Raw genomic sequence first — 19108 nt, 5'->3', positions numbered from 1 at the left:
ATCACACACGTCGTCTTTATCGGTTTAGCAAATCTATGTTCTTATGTACACTTTTCCTTCTAGCAAATTTGTATTCGGATTGTAATTCAAATAATAGCTGACACGAGTCTTCATCTTCGTACAGTTATAATAAGATCTTGAACCCAAAATTATTAAACAGTTACAGTATCAAATACGAAACCTCAGAATTCTTTTAAAGCTGGCGCAGATAATTCCAAAAGAATATATGACAAAAATCACTATTGACTACCGTTTGAGAAAATTTTACGAAATTATATAATAATAATAATAACAGCCTTTATTCAGATACATTTTACATTAATTATTTTATATACATTTGAACAAGTTTCCATTTTAATCCAATTCTGGTGCATCTGTGTGCCCTTTTTTTGGCAAAGGCCTCCTCCAAATCCCGCCATTCCTCTCTGCACTGTGTCACTCTCTGCTATGTACCACCTTTAATGTGTTCTTTAATGTGGTCAATCCACCTTCTCAGTTGTCTCCCTCTTTTGCTTTTTCTGTACCTTGGGCACTAGTTAAGCGGTTTTTTGCTCCACTTTTCTGTACCTCTTGCGATGTAAGGCTTTCTTCCTTTCTTAGAGTGAATGTATTAATTGTTGCAATATGCAGGTGCTGATTGTCTTTTTGGCGATTGACTATTTTGAGAGACGAAATTATATAAATTCTTGCAATTTAGGCATTTGGCTTAAACATTCTAAATAACACATCTCAAAATGGATCTCTCTTAAGCATTTCGTACATCGGTAGAAAACCGCTCAAATCAGATGCCGGGATTAAGATAGGATATGTAACGATATGTATGTATAGGGCGCGTCATGTTTTATTTATCTCGTGATACAGTCGTGAGATCGCTCGCCACGTTTTTTGCCGAACTGCCGTCAGTATTGAGACGTCTCTGTAACATGCACTGTCTTGTCCCTACAAGCGACATGACACTAGCAGACATTTATTTTTCCATTTTTCTTAATCAGCCTTCACACGTTTTTCCTGTTAGACTACTGGTTTCTAATAGTTCGCTAATCATGTCTACATATATGTATAGAAAATACTGTTTGTAGTTATAGTTAACAAGTCCAAATACTGAAAAGCTTTAGAAGAAAATGACGATGCCAAAGAAGCATAATATTTTTACTATCGATACATCTGCCGGATGATATTAAAAATCCATTCATCACTCACAAAAATATAAGAATTCAGATTCACACTCAAGGACGGGGATTGCAGAATCCTGAGACGTGGAGGTGTTTTGTATCCCACCCTCGCCCGCCGGGAGTCACCACCCTTTTGACAGGAAATGATTGTCTAATATTAGCTTTGTCATAAAGCTCCGCTGTTGGGATTTGAACGCTTACAATGACTATGAATAGTGAAAAAATTTACAAAATTTGCAGTTCTTTCATAAAAACAAATATATTAAATTATGTCATCAATCCACGCATTCGTAATTCAAAAAATAATCTCGGGTCATTGGCCGCGTCTAGTCAGTGGCATCTAGATTTTTTATACATCCCCGATTAACAGAATGTCTAACGGACCGGAGTTTTATTTAGAATAAAATTTATGGTTCTATTTCGACTTTCGTCAACTAACGTTTGAATAGACGCTTCGAGATTTTGTGTGGGCCTGCCGCTGACAGATTTGTGAAATACACGTATCCGACACTTTACCGGGATATTTCCGTGCTATAAATCTGAACTAAATAAACGTTTATTAAGACGTTCTATATATTGTAAGATACTTTAAATTGGATGTGGATGTCATATAACAACGCAATAAAAGTGAAATTTATCTAAGAAATTGCACCAGCAACTTCTACGTGTATTAGAACCTTCAAATAGTTAGAAATAGATAATGCTACTTTTGTAATCGAAAAGTAAACAGGCTGTTTGTATTAACATTTGGACCTAAAAATGCTAAATAATGGTTGGGATCTCTCTCTCTTCAGTCGGTTCCTCATGTCTTATCGTCGTGATCAGTAAGGAAAAATCTGGTGCGGATATTCTGTTTTCAGAGGTTTCTGGACAAGAGATGTGTATCTCTTATGACAGTGTATAGTTTTAAGGACGATGAGTTTTTCACTTTATTGGCCGGACTGGTTGATGAACAGCCGCGTGTACTTTTGCCTTCTGTGTTACCAATCACGATCAGTTACTCCAAGGCCAAAATAAGATACACTTTAGTGTCGGCGTGTGGTAGAAATGGTGAGTCCGTTCGCAGGATCAATGTAGTCTTAGCATTCACCTCTAGCATCACATCTCAAAGGTATCAATCCTTTGCCTTTCTCGAGCCAATATAGTCCACGTTTCTCCGGAGAGATATGGAATACTAAAACCCGTATCATAGATTATGAATAAACAAATGAAAATTGTACTATTTTTGTTCGAATAGCAATAACTGAAACGCGCGTATTGTGCGATTCGCGTATAGATAACAGAAATAATGGGGTTCAAAAATGAAATTAATTCCAGGTTGATGATTTCAAATTGAAAAGTCACATCGGCTCGCGCCATAATTCATGATCCTGAAACGTGTCCGGGCGGCTGTGTCGGACAATAGGGTTGCCACCATTGTATTTGCGGTACGTTTATTGTCCGCACGTTATAGATACAAATTGGAAAATCTTTACGTAAATCAATTTCAATTTGATATAGGCTTTTGACTACCTTAATATGTCACATATCAATTTATACGGAATATCTATCTAACGTAAAAGATTGTCTGAACTATCAGTTCATCTATTCAGTTTAACGAGCTTTGAAGGTTTAGAATGTAAACATTTGTATAAATAGAAAAAAAAGATTTAAAATAATTATACTTAAAATAAAAGAAGTGATAAAAATAATTCTAAATAAAACCAGTTTAAATTATCATTTGAAAAGTCCCTTTGCGTTTCCTTCTACATATTATATGGTTTTGACAGGATATTTTGGCTTTAAATTTATTTAATGAATATATAATTTAATATAAATTTTGTTCAACCCTAAAGTAGGTTCGTTCACAGTCCTTTACCAGGCGACTCTTCCGCTTCACCACGCACTCTATCTCTGGAGGTGGCTGCTTCATTTTAATACATTTATATTCCATTAAGTATATAATATAATATTTAATTTGAAATCATTATAAGCAAGGGAATGCTTAATTTAATATTCAATAATATTCCATTTGTATATCTCAACTAGTTTTATGAATGTATTTTCGAAAATTGCCCATGGTTATATCTCTTCTCATCATAGTAAAATATAATTAGACAGAATAAGACGAAAGATTAATCTACTCAATGTCTATAAGCAATTCAGTTTTTATAGGGGTATAAAAACAGACTATTATACGCAATCGTAAATTATGTATATATTATATTATTATAATGTGCGATACAGTTGAAAGAACTTAATAACTATATCGATTATATTATATTCTGCTCCATTCTTGCACTTATAACTTACATTTGAATTCAATTCATGCAACATAACATGTACATGCTACATTTAATTTGAATCCCTGTAAAAATAAGCGTTTTTGTAAATAATTAAATAATCTTAGGCAATTTTCCTAAACTTAAGATGAGTAATGTAGGAGTCTTGTATAATGTAAGGAATAAACATTATAAACTACAATTACTAAATGTTAGACAATCTTTTAATTTTAAATTTATTGAAAAAACTAACCCAAGACTGAATATGTGGCATATGTATTATTTTAGATTAAACTTGGTTTTTATAAGATTTCGTTTTTCCTTACTGGGGCTGCCTGGATGAGATCGCTTGTTAGCGATATCGGAACATAGAATCCCTTATAATTTTTATGTATTACCTAAGTATGTTATTTGTTTTTCTATAAATGTCACGAAGTGTAAATACTCGCGCTAATCATAGTAATTCTTGAAGACGGCTTAACGTATGTATATAGATTGCTTTGACATTACTAATTTTACTAGAAAACTTTAACCCGTTTTGGATAAGTACTAAATGATTTTACTTTTCGAAAATAATTCTGCTCTTGAAAAGCTATGTGAAAAAGTTTTGTATGTAAATATCTACCGGTTCGTGTCAGGTCTCATGTATAATGCAGGCTCTGTCATGAACATTTGTCGACCGCACTATTTCAAACTACTTTTACCAGAAAATAACTTAGTACAAAAAAGAACTTCCGTAATATAATTACCGAATGAAAATAAGTACGCTAGCTTTTAAAAAATTGTATCGAATTCTTAAGCTACTGTGTTTAATTGCTAAGCCATTTTATTATATATGTAGACATTGAAAAATACGCTGGCATTACATGTTAATCCTACTAATTATTCCTGCGAGCTAATTAGAAAAAACACAGTAAATCATTTTATCCACAAGTCTCAGCTATGTTTGTAATGCTATCGTACAGAAATATAATGTCCTTATCAGACGTACAAATTTGCCATAAGTCAGAAAGAGAAGCAACTAGTTCAAAAACCCGGCCCGTAATTTGCCTGCACGAAAATTTCAGTCATAAATCATAATAGTTTTAGACAGTCTTGGGGTAAAAAATGAACCGAATTGGAAAGTGAATTGTAAGGCATGGCGAGGTTGGCCTGTTATTAGAGCAATTATGTTATTATGTTTGGCGTATCTAATCCGAAAAACTAAATTGGAGTCGCTGCCGGCAAACGCCCAATAGGTTCAATCATTTCTAGCCGTGGGTCGCACGAAATTCGTTGCGGAAGCAATAAGAAACATGAAAACCTCAACCAAATTATATAAAACCTAAAAATCGATCGAAAAAACTAGGGTGCGATTAAGTATAGTTTCGAGACCCTCATTTCGCTACGGCTCATAGTTTTGGACAAATTAAAAAGGGAGCTTTGATGCTGTACATAGTTTCAAACAACCCCGTTGCCCTTTAAAATCCCTCATTTAACTCATATATCATTCGGTATGACCATAATTGAAGTGATGGATTTGACGTCGTTAGAATAAAAAGCTTAAAGCCAAGGAAAAAAAGCCCACTATGCTCTGAATATTTATCAACGATTGCCTCTTTCACAATTTGTATCTTTAGCATACATTGCTCGCAAAACAGGTTTACTCGTATGTTATGAACACGTTGTGTTTTCAAAACGCGCCGTCCTTTTGTATTATCAAAATATCAAACATGAATACCAAATAAGGGTTGGGACAAAAGAAAAACTGGCATGATTTTAATTTATGCGTAAACGAGTACATGAAAACGTAATAATAGGATCGTGTTTGGTAAATATATTAATGTAATAACTCTCTCGGGACATTTCAAAGTTGCTGGGGCCTATTTTCTAAAATTTCACGGTGGATAGATCATTCGGTCGTGGAAAATTGTTAACATCTTCATTATGCCTGTTGAGTGGCTCTTGATTGTGAATGGTGGACTTTTGTCATAGAATCGAGTGTCCAATTATTTTGTCTGAATTTGACCGCTGGCCATTGAAGTTGTTTCATAAAGACAATTTATTACTGCTACATCTGTTGAAATACAAATTTGAACTAGTATTGTTTTTTTACTTATTTCAGCCAATAAACCGACATATAGGACCTTCTTGTTGTACATTCGTACATTATGCCTATGTATAATTACCTAACCAATATTGTACATTGTATACTTTCTTTTAGACTTTTTTGTAGTGACTCAATGACCCTATTGTTTTCCAATTTTTATCTCGGCTATAATATTTAATGTTGTCAATGATTTCAATAAATTAATTTTTATTAATTCTATTCAACTTTATAGGGTGCATTTGCGTCATTATCATTTTAATTATTGTTTTTGCTGATATTTCTTCGTTAACTTTGTTTTTATGTTCAACGGTTATTAGCTTTGGCTCTTTAGTGCTTGGGTCGTTAAATGAATCGTTTACTGAATGATTACATACATTTTAAACTTTGTTGCGACTTAACTTCCCTCAGCATTTTATGGTGTTTACAAACAATTAATCGTGTATTAAAGAGAATAGTAACTCGCGAATTATTTAAGATCATATCAATGAACTTGACATAGGTTCCTTATTACACTTACATATCTATTCAAAACACAGCTGACCTGCACTATCTAAGCTAAAGAACAGATGTACTGAGGTCAATGATAAAATGCCGATGACTTGGATTTGTCTTTCCCTCTAAGATAAAGAATAATATTTTATTTTATGACATTCGAAAATATAAACAACTGATATGATTTATTTACTATGTATTTTAATTGATTGTTTTATTTATTTTCTTTGTTTTGTTTCAGGTAAGCTATGAACGAAGTATGGAAGGAATAAAATTGCATGTTACCAGTCTCTACATTACGATGTTATCTAAAAATGAATCCACAAACACTTAAATCATTTAATTACTCGAAAACGCCTCCTCAAATCGCATCTTTCACGAATGTTAAATAAGAGATCATTCAGCTGATTCCAATCGCAGGAATGAGGACGCAGCTTCAGTATGCGCCCATCCGTAGCAACGTTGCATTCACACGCATTTCGCTAATCTCTCATGGGATCAGCTACATAGGCGCGTGTACACTCAATCATAACCGGCCATTTTGTAAAACCGATATACTTCACATTCTCTTTTGCAGTTAGGCATCATTTCGTCTGGCCACGCTAAAAGCACGCTGCATGTTCGCACTCCCACCCGATACAACACAGGCGCGGAGTTCGTATGATTCATGAAACTCGCTTGTGAGAGTGCCCGCACGCTCGCGTTCGGGAAATGTCAGTGTAGTTGTGTCTATCGCACGCGGCGGTTGTCGGTGTGTGCGTGCCAACTCATGGCAGCGGACTATGACGGCTCGTAGATTTGACAGCTAGCTCAATGCGGGTTCAGACGTTCATTAAACGAGCGTAATTTCGTGAAATTGTTGACAGTTTACGTTAAAAAAGTGACGATCGTAGGCGCGCTACGAACTTCGCGGTTAATGAATTTGCGCGATTTCGCGCGCTCTTGAACTTGATGATGTCCGATTGAATTGTGACATTTCCGTTTGTTTTTCCTATTCGAAGTTATCATGTTGGCAATTAGGCACGCTTCGTCGGAAATCAGTCTGAGGGGTAACGGTATGAATAAAATATTCCCCGCGGTTTGGTGGTCCCAACTAGTTGGAATGATATCACTTAAGTGTAAAAAATAAATTGGACTGTGACCTCATTTACTATATTTAATAAATATGGCGAAACACAGATGATATTAGATAGAATCAGTGATAAAGTTGTGATGTAGAATTTTTAAACTATTAACTTTTTGTGATTTCGTTTAAATTGTGACTTCATGATTTGTTTGTTTAGTGTTAATTGGAAATTTTGCAACGTATTTAAATTCGTGGTAAGTAAGATAAAATAAGCTAAAAATACAATATTCTTATCAAAATGTAATGTCGAACACAGTATCAAAATTTTTCATACATAACATATTTATTTTTTTATAAACAAATATATCGTATTCACCAATAATAATGTCATTGGTGGAGTTGCTCTGATTTATCAATACTTTTATTATGCAAATCAATTAATTTTCTTGAAATATTATTGTCATCACTGGTATTTTATTTCTAATTATCCAAGAAATTGTGGTTTAATAAGTTGAGCATTATTAGTACCGATTTTGATAAGAACACTTGGATTGTATACATTAAATCTATATAAATATTTACAATATTCTTAACCAACACAGTAATCATTCTGCTTAAAAATTGATTAATTGAATATAAAATCAAATTAACAATTTATTCCTATTATATACGAAAAATCTTATTTGAATATTATATAATAACTATCTCGCATCCTAATTGCATATACAAATCACCTTCCTTTTCCTTATTTTTTGTCATGCTAACGCACAAAAAATACCTACTTTAAATTCCGCATAAACACATAATGTGCCCGTGACGTCACAAAATACAGATATTAATAAAACTTATTATGTTGTCGACAGTTCCTTTAGGAGTTGCCGACAGGTATCAGGGACATTAATCAAAAAGTCATTTGAAGGACCAAATAGAGATGTAGAGTTTTAGCACCGCCTTTGATCATCAATCAACTTTTTACTTAACGCGGAAGGTTGTGTATATAATTCTTTAACTCCATTTTCCATTTGGAAAATTGTGCGTGCGCATAGAGAATCGTATATAATTCGATAAAAATAGTTAAAATGCACCTTTGAAAAAGCTATGAACCATTTTACTTACCTACTGATTTTTTAGATAAACATTTTCACTAAACCAATGAATTAGTTTTGTCCATAAAACTTTGTACTAAACAGATATGGTAGCTAGCATAAATATATTTATTATTCAAAAATAAATGAGTTGCAATTTAATATATAATTATGAATATCTAATGATATTGTAATGTCTAGATTTTTATTATTTATAGTATGTATGATAAATTGTCTTTATTAAATGAAATAAATAAATTTTCCACTTTAATTTAGATATTACAGTTGAACAATAATGAATTAATAATAAAAATCTTAGTTCATTCACAGATGATTTATGTATGTTCGTACGTTGTGTGTTTGTGTGTTTACGTAGGTCTTAGATTCAGTGTCTATATGAAAAAAATATGTGTTTCCATGTCCCATTAGAGCTAGATATAAACCCACTAATAAACCCATCTGAACTTTATAAGGATAACTTAAAGATACAGTTTGGTTAAAAAACAATTTTTATCATCTGTAGATATCGAAATATAAACTTGTGATTAAATGAACTAATTAATTTCTTAGAATCTGAGAATTTCAAGTATTTTTCAGAATAGAAGAAAATGTAGTCAAATATTTATTAAAATAATGAGCAATAGCAGTTTTTAACCCCTATTATGAACTATAGAAAAGTTTACTTTATACGTTACAAGTGTGTTGCTTATTCGCGTTAAATAGAATTTTTATGCCCATTTTAGTGAAAATCCAAGGACCATGAGGCAACGTCTGATAAGAAATTATTTAAATTTAACTAAACACATTATGTAAAATGCTAATTTAATAGAATAATTAGCGGAGTGTAACAATAATATTTTCAACCTTTTTTTTTTATTTCGAACAGAAGCTTCTCGAAATTGTTATTTAGGTTACCGATATTTCAAAACTCTTAGGAAATTTATATTTCATTTATTTAAATTTCATGGCTTTAACTATAATTAAATGAAAATATGCATATACGAGACAGGTAAATAAATACTTAGGGTCCTTCAAGAAAAGAGCTCACCAATTTTTTAAAGGCTGGCAGCGCGCATGTGAACCTTCTGGTAGTGTGAGTGTCCATGGGCGGCGCATCATAGCATCGCGTGAGCCTCCTGTGACATAAAAAAAGGATTATAAATAACACAACTATTACTAAACCGCCTTTTTTAAGCCCGATTAAACACAGATTTTTCAAAGAAACATTTTCCTAGCATTTTAGGAAGTAGTACATAGACTTCCTAATTATTTATTGTGTTTTTAAAAGTGTTCATATAAGAAAAGAATCAAGAATAAGATAAATCCTGTGGCTCCAAGCTAAAAGTATCTGCATCTGTATGTAGCTTCTTGAATCTTGTAATAGGACACATTGAAAGAGGACACACGCATATACAAAGTTAGAGTTACATTAATTGAGTACATACTTTTTGTAACTAAACTTTGTAACCTTATAAAAAAGCCTTCTGACTTTATTCTGAAACAAATCTCTACACCTTCCTGACCTAAACCTTTTTATATAGGTTAAAGCATGTTCTTTTACTCTAAATATAGACAATAATCATAATCTGAAATTCATACAATTAACATACAAAATATTCTTGTTTTTCTCTAGGGGCTATTATAGTAACGGTACCTTTCACCGCTATCTACTGACCATCACATGGTCTGCTTTTCGACTGCCTTAATAAAACTTCATGATTTTAATGTGTAGCAAGAGATGATGCGATAATGCGCCGTGACTGAGATCACGACTTTCTATGTAGAGAAATCATGACGGCTTTTTTGAATTCGGCACGCCCTTGGAATTCCAAATTTAAATTGATAGATTAGATTTTGTCGTACATTATGAATAAAAGAATATCCAACTACTGTTGTTATGGTTACAAAGTTTCATTTGATGATCTGTAAATTGATTATATTCAGTATAATAATATAATGGTATGAGTATAGTGATTGATATCACAGAAATTTAAACATACCTATTTAATTATGTATGTATTGCATTGCACATAAACTAGGATTTCATTAGGGGAATTCTATTTTCAAATTTGATTAATATAGGTAAGGTTAGGTTAGCATACACATATTCTGATAGAGTATATTTTAAATAAAGACAAGTACATAAGATACACAGTAATTGACAAATGTCTACGTTATTGAAGTGCCCTTTTATACGTCAGACTTCGGACCATTATCTTATCAAACCCCAAGAAATACAGCTATAATAACATTCTAGTGAGGTACAGTGTTTCTTGCATCTCCCTGATGGGGAGATTACTTAGGCAATATTTATGATGAATTAACACGAAATAATAATAATATAATCCCACCTATTAATAATACTAAAAAATTACTATAATAAAAAACCTGAATTTAAGTCGTATTCAAAATTCGTAATAGACAGATTAGATTTAAGTATATACCTATTACGATTTATCCAAACGAAGGAGAGGAATTAAATAATCTTTAATTATTATGAACGAGCTTCAATGAAGCCGAGTTGTATTGTTTGAAGTGATAACGCCTACCTCCGTATCGGTAATTTAATATCATTTGTACATGTCAACAGCTCCCACAAACGGAACGGTGGTCTCATTAAATATTTTAATTAACTTTCCACATTCACAAACGTCTAATATTTATCAGAATTGAAAATTTAAATATCGAATTTGGTAATGACATTTTATGGGTACAGATATTAGAATTTTATAGTAGTGTAATGTAATATATACTATAGGGTAGATAATAAATATTAAATATTGGTTTTTATAATTTCGTTAAATAATGTTTTGTCATGCGTGTAAAACTGAGAAGAAAGTAATAAGGATAAATTAACAAATAATTGTATTACTTAATATTTGAACCTGAATATATTAACTTAATTTTTCTTTATTCTACCTCGTAATTCCAAGTTATCTACATCAACTCTAGGGCGAAACGAATTCGATTTTTGATATTGGCAAATTTATTTACTGTTAAGTTAATTACTGAAAACGGTATATCGTATATGCTGTCTTATAGACCTTATAGCAGATCGTTGTTTCGACTTTGCGCAAAAGCGATAAAAACTTGGAGAAACTTGGAGGAAGACGGAAGGCAAAAGATCACATCACCAGTTCACCAACCAGACTGACCGATCAAGTGAAAGAATTATCGTCCTCATCTCGTACACTGTCATAAGAGGGGCTGGACAGAATCCGGTGCAAACAGATAGTCCGCTCCAGATGCTTCGTTATTGACACGAGACAGTCTCCAATTTAATGAAACAAAAAATCTACTAAGTATATATTAATATGATACTGTAAGCAATATAACATCTGAATATATTCATTATATGAAGTATATTATTTACAACGGATATTGCATTACGTATTTCTAAATAACTTGAAATATCCAGCAAAAACCTTGATTATTTATGACGCTAGAAACAAGAAGCATTTGTCAACGTACTTATAATGAGAGATGTCAAAACATGACAAAGTAGTATGCATCAAAGCCTCAAACATGACTCACAAGAGCGAATTACGTTGCCTTGATAAATTATCGCTAAATAAAGATAATCGGCCGAGGATTGCCGGTTTGACATGAGAAGTCGGGGATATTAATGTGTATTATAGGTCTCGGAACACCCGCTCGTTTGTACGGCGAATTTGTAAAATTATCGACCGATTTGAATATTAATCTTGAGTTTGATGTATCGAATGTTATTTTATCCGTATTACAGGCGATCAGAATTATTTTGCACAAAACGGTTTGGATTTTTTATTCTACAGTAATCAATAATAAGAGTCTGATAATTTATGAACTATAAACTATAATATTACATTCAATTTAATTAAGAAATGTAACCGAGCGACAAAGGTCATAAACCTGTAAGCGTACCCGTAGCTTCAAAAATAATACGAACGATGGATTTACGTTCAAGAATTGTAATTATTTCTATGAAATTCATAGGCAGTACTGTAAGGGAACTAAAAAGTATTAATGCTTCAAGTACTATTCGTTTATAAACAAATTATTGGGAGTCAAATAATTTCTGTTATTTGGTACCTGACATTTTTATATAACACTTTTACACTTAAAATTGTTTTATAGCATTTTATTGCATGTGACGACGTTTATGACTATTTACGCTTGTTTATAAATTTAAAAATAGAACCTTCACTTCACTGGTTTTTAAATGTCGAACGCATTTTCCAAATTTAAAATTCGAAGGCTTCATTATAATTTTCAATATATAAAATTTACCAATTCAATGTTATATAATTAAAAAATGTCGTTCCTTAATTAGATATTACTAAGGCCCTCAGGCTGTATTGTAATTAATCGCTGTAGTTGGTAGGTGTTACTTGAAATAGCCGACATATTATTTATGTCGTGCGACATTATTAATCTTTATAACGTATTATTAAATCATAGGGCCTCAGAAAAAAAATTGTCAAAGATTTAAGATTTCGAAAATTTGGCGATTTTGACATTAGATATAATAAATTAACGTTTAAGTACAATATTCCATTGTGAATATTTGTTAACCTGTTTATGCCTATTATATGTTGCAGTCATGCTAATCGTAGTAGTAGGTACTACTATTTAAACCAGTTTTTTATTTCCTTAACTTCCAACTATTAAAAAAAGTAATTTTAAAATAAGGATGGGTTTAAATCATTCTTACACAAAAAGGGAATCGCCAGCCAGATATATTAGGAGTACTTTTTGTTTTACGAATAAAATAAATAAAGTCCGCTTATAAAATACTTTTTACACTTACTTTTAGGAATGGTGTTCTAAATTCAAATTTGATACTAAGATAAAACTACGCGAAGTTTTTTGAGGAACGTACATATATTTCATTTTGATTTCTGCCTTATACAACTAAAACAGGTGCACTGTCTCATCAATATGAATCCTATAAATTCTTTTTACTGTTTACAAAGTATCTGCAGGTGTTGAAATTTCCTATACTATTACAGTGATAAATAACATGCATTTATGTTTATGGAGCTCCTTGACTTAATTTTTGATTTAAAAAAAAATGGAATTTTGATTCTAGAAACGGTCGTTTTATAAAGCATTTACTGGCATTTGTTTATATGGAAATTTAAATGTTACTCTTATCCATAGATGTAAGAGCTTCAATTAGTTATTTTTGTGTTTGATTTTTTTATTTATTACTATGTTAAGTAGTGATATTAAAAAGACAACACGAGCTTTTTCATATCTATGATTGAATACAGAAAATGAAATAAAAACAGATTCTTATATGAAAATCATCGAAATGAAATCCGGTTACAAACTTTTAATTTGTATCATGGCATTGTATTCAAATTGCATTTGATAATTGATTTTATTGGTTTATCAAACGTATACATCGGACAATGAAACCATTCTTGCGATTGACGTAGAATACCTACAAAGTTTGATTGGTTGTCAATATTTAAATATCGAACTGCAGTTTTTGCGCGATAACTAGCTAGCGTGGTAGTCACTTGGCATGGTTCTTCGTACTAAATAAGATGAGAAATATTTGTTTACGGCCTTATGTGTGAGTAATATTTATTAAGATACCTCCAAAAACCTCAAGTAGCTACGCATGTTTTGTCCTTATCATTCGCATCTCTTTATAAATGCGTAAACGTGAGAAAGCATTATGTAACCAATTCAAGCTTGCAAGTACGATTATATGAAAAAAAGTTGGCGGTATGCCCTTTAGGTCTTGGCTTTAGATTCCTGTATCTGTCTCATGACATTTACATAATGGGCAAGTAGGTGAACAACCTTATCTTTTATACTAAAATTATTTAACCAATCTGAACTAATAATACATATAATAAAGAAAAACTTTTTGTTATAATGCCAACAATAGCCATATATTTCAAATAATTAGAGACCCTAGTCAGCATTGGTGCCTTAAATTATATACGAAGCCAAATTGAGGTTCTAATTATTGTCCTGTAGAAATATTTCGTGCACATTTTGTATAATATTGGTCCAATTATTAAATACAAATTGTATATCTTAACGTATCATTGCAGGCGCTGAATTTTAACTTAGATAATTATGTTGATAATAAGTTTAAAAGTATGATAATAATACTTATTTGAAATTAGACGCAAATTCTCTTTTTTTTACCTGGATCGAAATCCTTCAATCTTCAGCTTTATGCTTTAGATTATTGCTTGTGCTTTATGCTTTATAGTTTATAGTATTGATTATGCTTTAGATAGTTGACTCTAAGAGCCGATTCCTTCCTACAAGCCAACAAAGTTTAGGTTCATCAAGGTCTGGATGGCCTTACCACAGTAAATAAAAATCCTTAAATTTGAATAGTAGTAGAAATTTGTGTAGACCAAATTAAAAAATAAATTAAATATTATTTTTATTATTTATATTTAATTCAACATATGACATGCTGTGTAAAACGATGCTTGTATTTCTGTGTATATAACCCACAACCATCGAGTTATACATAAGCAGAACTTAGACAAAACTGAAGGTGTTTTGCTTTTAATTAGTATTTCAAAATAAGTTAAATTTTATTTACATTACAGTGGCTAAGTGTAAAACAGGTGCTCGACACTGTCACAACTGTGTAAACATTCTAAGTACACATTATGTAATTTAATTTGTTTGTCTTGTTCTCGATTGTGTTCGCCTAATCAACGGATTTAAATAAATTAGCAATTACTTTTCTGTGATAGAAAAAAATCAATTATAAATTATGTATTACTTTACAATTTAACTAACTTTACCTAATTAGTATGAAACCCAGAATGGTCTTCGCGTTAGAATGTGCAAGTATGTATTATAATTCTATGTGAACTCATGTTGATTATTTACACAATAGTTTTTATGAATTTAAAATGATTTTTCTGGGGATAAGACTTGCAATCTGAATAACTTTTTTTTTTTCATTAAATTTAGTTTACTGAATGTGAATAGTTAATAATTATTTAGTAAACCAGCTCAGAAGATGCCACTGAAATGCGTACGGAATGAAATGGACTACAAATGTTGTTTAGTCTATAGTAACATTATGTATTCACTCAATACCGATCATGTAAAAAAAAGTAGCAAAACTCCTATGAATTAAAATCCTCTCCCTCTCTTAGTAGCTCATGTCTGAGCGACACGGTCAGTCATGGAGTGGACTATTTCTTTCTAACGGGTTCTGTCTAGGGCCTCTCTTTCCTCACGATGTTTTTCACAATGAGAGCGAATACTAAGTGCACAAATAAAAAGGAAGTCTATGTCTAAGAAGAAGGTAGTCTAAGGCACGTGTACACCCGTGGAACTTATGCACATACGACCTCAAGAATAAGTCGCACACTAAAGCCACTAGGCCAACACAAAGCACTTGCTTTAACTGCGAGCTGTGTTGGCGAGTACTTACTCACTTCTACTTAAAAATATTACCACTATACACCACACCACAAAGAGTAAATCAGTGGAAGACTATAGAATTTTCGAATAATTTTTTTATATATGAGAATGGCCTCACACAATTTTTCAAAGTAGAAAATGCTAATTGACATTATCTTAGATCTATGGCGTCATCGTTATCATATTATGAAACTTTTTGTTAATACTCGCTAATTAAATTTAATATTTTTCCCTTACTGGTTTAGGTAAATATAAAATTAAAGTATGTGCTATGGAGCTAGAACAGTATTATGATGAATTTTTCTATAAATTCAGGTATCGCAAAAAATTTACGAATAAATTTGAATTTGGAATAATATTGTTATACCCGGACACGCATAGTTCCTTACTATACGCTGTGGTATATAGAAACTTTCCGAAGCAAATTTACGTAATTTCAAATTTCGAATGCAACCACTAGGAATAGGCGTAGCTAGTGATGTGCCGTGCCGAGGTGTTCCCGCGATAACTGCTTCGAGACACGCGATTCGCTCCGCCCATCACGCACGCAAGCCTTAGTATGACTTTCGTATTATGAATTACTTTGGCCAGTAATATAGACAGGTATTATCTGCGTTATCTTTATTCGAAGCGAGTAATACACCTTAAACATCTACTTATAAACAGTTGGCTATTTATAATCACACCTGTTCAGATAATGTTTAATTTAACTGTCAATATACTTACACTTTGCAATTTAAACAAAGGTTACTGAAAGTTTCGTATGAGTAAGTGAGGCAATGACATTTTTGTTTGGCAGAGAATAGAACTCAACAATCCTCGTTAAACTTCATGTGTATTAATGTTCAATATGTGGTTTGGTAGAACGATAGAAATAATAATTTAATATAAAAAAAACAAACTCTCTTCATAGTATTGTCTTTTATTTACATAACTTTTACACATTTAAAGAAAAACACTTTTTTAACGGATTATAGATATGTATTATTATATTTAAAATTTAAAATTATGTAAAAATAATTATAAGTTTAAATATAATAATACATATCTATAATCCGTTAAAAAAGTGTTTTTCTTTAAACTCTCTTCACTCAATTTATTTTTTGCTTTATTTTGATTCCAATTTAAAGTTGATTTTATATTCGAGCAAAAAAAACTTTAATTACGATTCTAATCATCTACCAAATACAATATTAAATTTAATAGAAACACAAACGAAGGGTATGTATTAACTGATAATCCAAGAGATGGATTAACATTTTGAATAAACGCAAAATAAATTATGCCTAAGGATTTTATGCACTCAATGTCCGCGTTAATGCAGCGCTTCTAATAAAACCCAAGTGCAGAACTAACACTCGTTCTTGATAAACGGCAGCCATCACTGCACGGCGCGGCCTATTATGAGTGCGTGACGTCACCGCCCCGCCCCTCCCGCTTCAATCAAATCGGGAACCCTCGTCATGCCCCCACCCCACGTTTCGCTTTACTGACTCCGCATTTTTTTGTCATAATAATAACGTCGAAAAAATCGCACAAAAAATTCACTGATTCTCATTTCGTCCCATCCCTATCGGAGCGTTTCTTTTCGACCTATTCGTTAGGTGTTCGATTTATAAAATGTTCGATATTCAAATTTATAAATTGTGCTCCGTAATAAAAATATGTCTGTATTATATTATATAGCTGGTTCATTCGAAAGCATTGTATATCATAAAGATGTTAGCTAGCACTTGTGGAATACGATTTTTTTATGTTCTATGTGAAATGTATACCTTTTTGGGTCCTTACTTACCTCACCCAACTTAAACTGATATTTATAATATATTCCATATTAGATAGGTAAATAGAACCTAAGTCAGACCTACGTAATTTGGTAACATTTATTATTATATACTAAACTTACCTACTAACATATAACCATGAAGTTATTTTCTATTTACATACAGAACTAAATTTTGCAACCCCTAGAAGAGAATACAGTTCTCCTATAGGTACATGGTAACAAACAGCGCCATTTTGCATTAGATCTATCCCGCATTTGGAATCCAAAAATAATTATGAAGGATGAGGTCCGTCCCTGATATTGCAAATATAGTTACTTATCCTGCAATTATTCCACCAAATCGGTTTAATAATTTCAAATGCTTCCGATTTGCCGACAGCGAATTGTGTTACTTCCGCCATACAATGCAGTCGTGGTTGGTTACACAGAAAGCAAAAGATCACGTGACCGTTCACCCAGCAGATGGACCGATAAAGTGAAAGACGTGGACAGAAGCCGGTGGAACAGCTAGTTCGCCCCAGATGCTTTTTTGCTGACCGCTATGCCCATATATCAGAAGCCGACTAAAGAGAGAGAACATTTAGTCATTCAGATTACATTGGCATAATATATATTTTATGCTGTTGTAATTTTGATTATTTAAAATATTGCTTTGAAAACTATTGTGTAAATAAGTAAATCGTTCCAGTTGGAATTGAAATGCTCCTCTTACATAATTATTATATTCTAGTTGGATTTCCTATTGGAATGTATTAACAAATTTTTAATAACCAATAAGTATTATTTAAATTCAGAATAATAATATTGTAATTATAGAACTTATTATATAAATCTCTTGCTGCTAGTGAGAAATAAATACTATGACATGACATCTAGGGCCAGAAAGCTTTCGTTTATTGATCTACTCAACAACAGATGTCACTACTAAAACTTTAAATATTTAAAACTAATACAATTAACTTCAGGTAGATGGTGCTAATCAATATTAAATAAATTGAGAAATAAAATTGTATATTTATATAATATTATAGTGATAAAATACAAAAATGTATATATTTTTATAAAGTGTAATTAAATCAAAGTTTTTAACAATATACACGAATTTAATTGGGAACTATTATTATTACTAACTATTAACATTTAAAAAAATTGAATTCGTTATATTATAGATGCATATAAAAAACTAAAATATACCTAAAATATAATTGTTACAGTTAGTTATTAAGCAAAATTGACTTAGCAAGATAATCTACTAAAGACTATCACTTAGATTATTCTAAAATGATGTAATTGTGAATTCGCAAGCAAAAATAGGCGAACTGTAAACAAAATTATCTCTTATACAGTACCTAACCGACTTCTAGCATTTACTGAATTTTATACGTCCAGTTCTAAAAAAGTCTGATGTCTTCCGCGCTGCATCCGCGGGTGGCGCCGGGAACCCCGTTACGTGGGCTTGCGGGGGGGGGGGCGGTTTCGCGCCCCTCACAACGGCGGGGCGGTCGTTGTGGCGGGCCTGGGGCGACCCTGGGCCTCGAAATGCTGTGGAGCGTCTTCGCTCTCGCAGCACTCGTTGTAGTGTGTCGGTGAAGCTGGGGAGTAACTCGCGGTTATACCGCACCGGGTGAGATCCCCGGTTGACCCGAGGGAAGTGCAGCGAGGGACCTGCGGATGAAGTCTTTTGTGCGCGCCGAATTGCCGGCGGAAGAGTCCCAGCCCATTTGTTTACAATTAGTTGTGTGTGGAATTTTATTAG

The 19108-nt window shown here is 32.3% G+C and overlaps 1 protein-coding gene across 7 annotated transcripts in view; it reads left to right on the top strand.

The window, feature by feature from the left end:
* LOC110992175 (homeotic protein antennapedia) overlaps nt 1-19108 on the top strand; it is a 144567-nt gene that overhangs the window by 105483 nt on the left and 19976 nt on the right. The window contains exon 1 of one of the 7 annotated variants that reach the window (XM_022257888.2): nt 6732-7334. The exons of the other annotated variants lie outside the window; for them this stretch is intronic. The gene's annotated coding sequence lies outside the window, so the exon portion shown is untranslated. Of the gene's footprint in view, nt 1-6731; nt 7335-19108 lie in introns of those variants that run through there. 7 annotated transcript variants of the gene reach the window in all.

Source organism: Pieris rapae, chromosome 8, assembly GCF_905147795.1.
Source record: "Pieris rapae chromosome 8, ilPieRapa1.1, whole genome shotgun sequence".
Taxonomy (NCBI): domain Eukaryota; kingdom Metazoa; phylum Arthropoda; class Insecta; order Lepidoptera; family Pieridae; genus Pieris; species Pieris rapae.
This window is presented reverse-complemented; position numbering and strand designations above follow the sequence as displayed.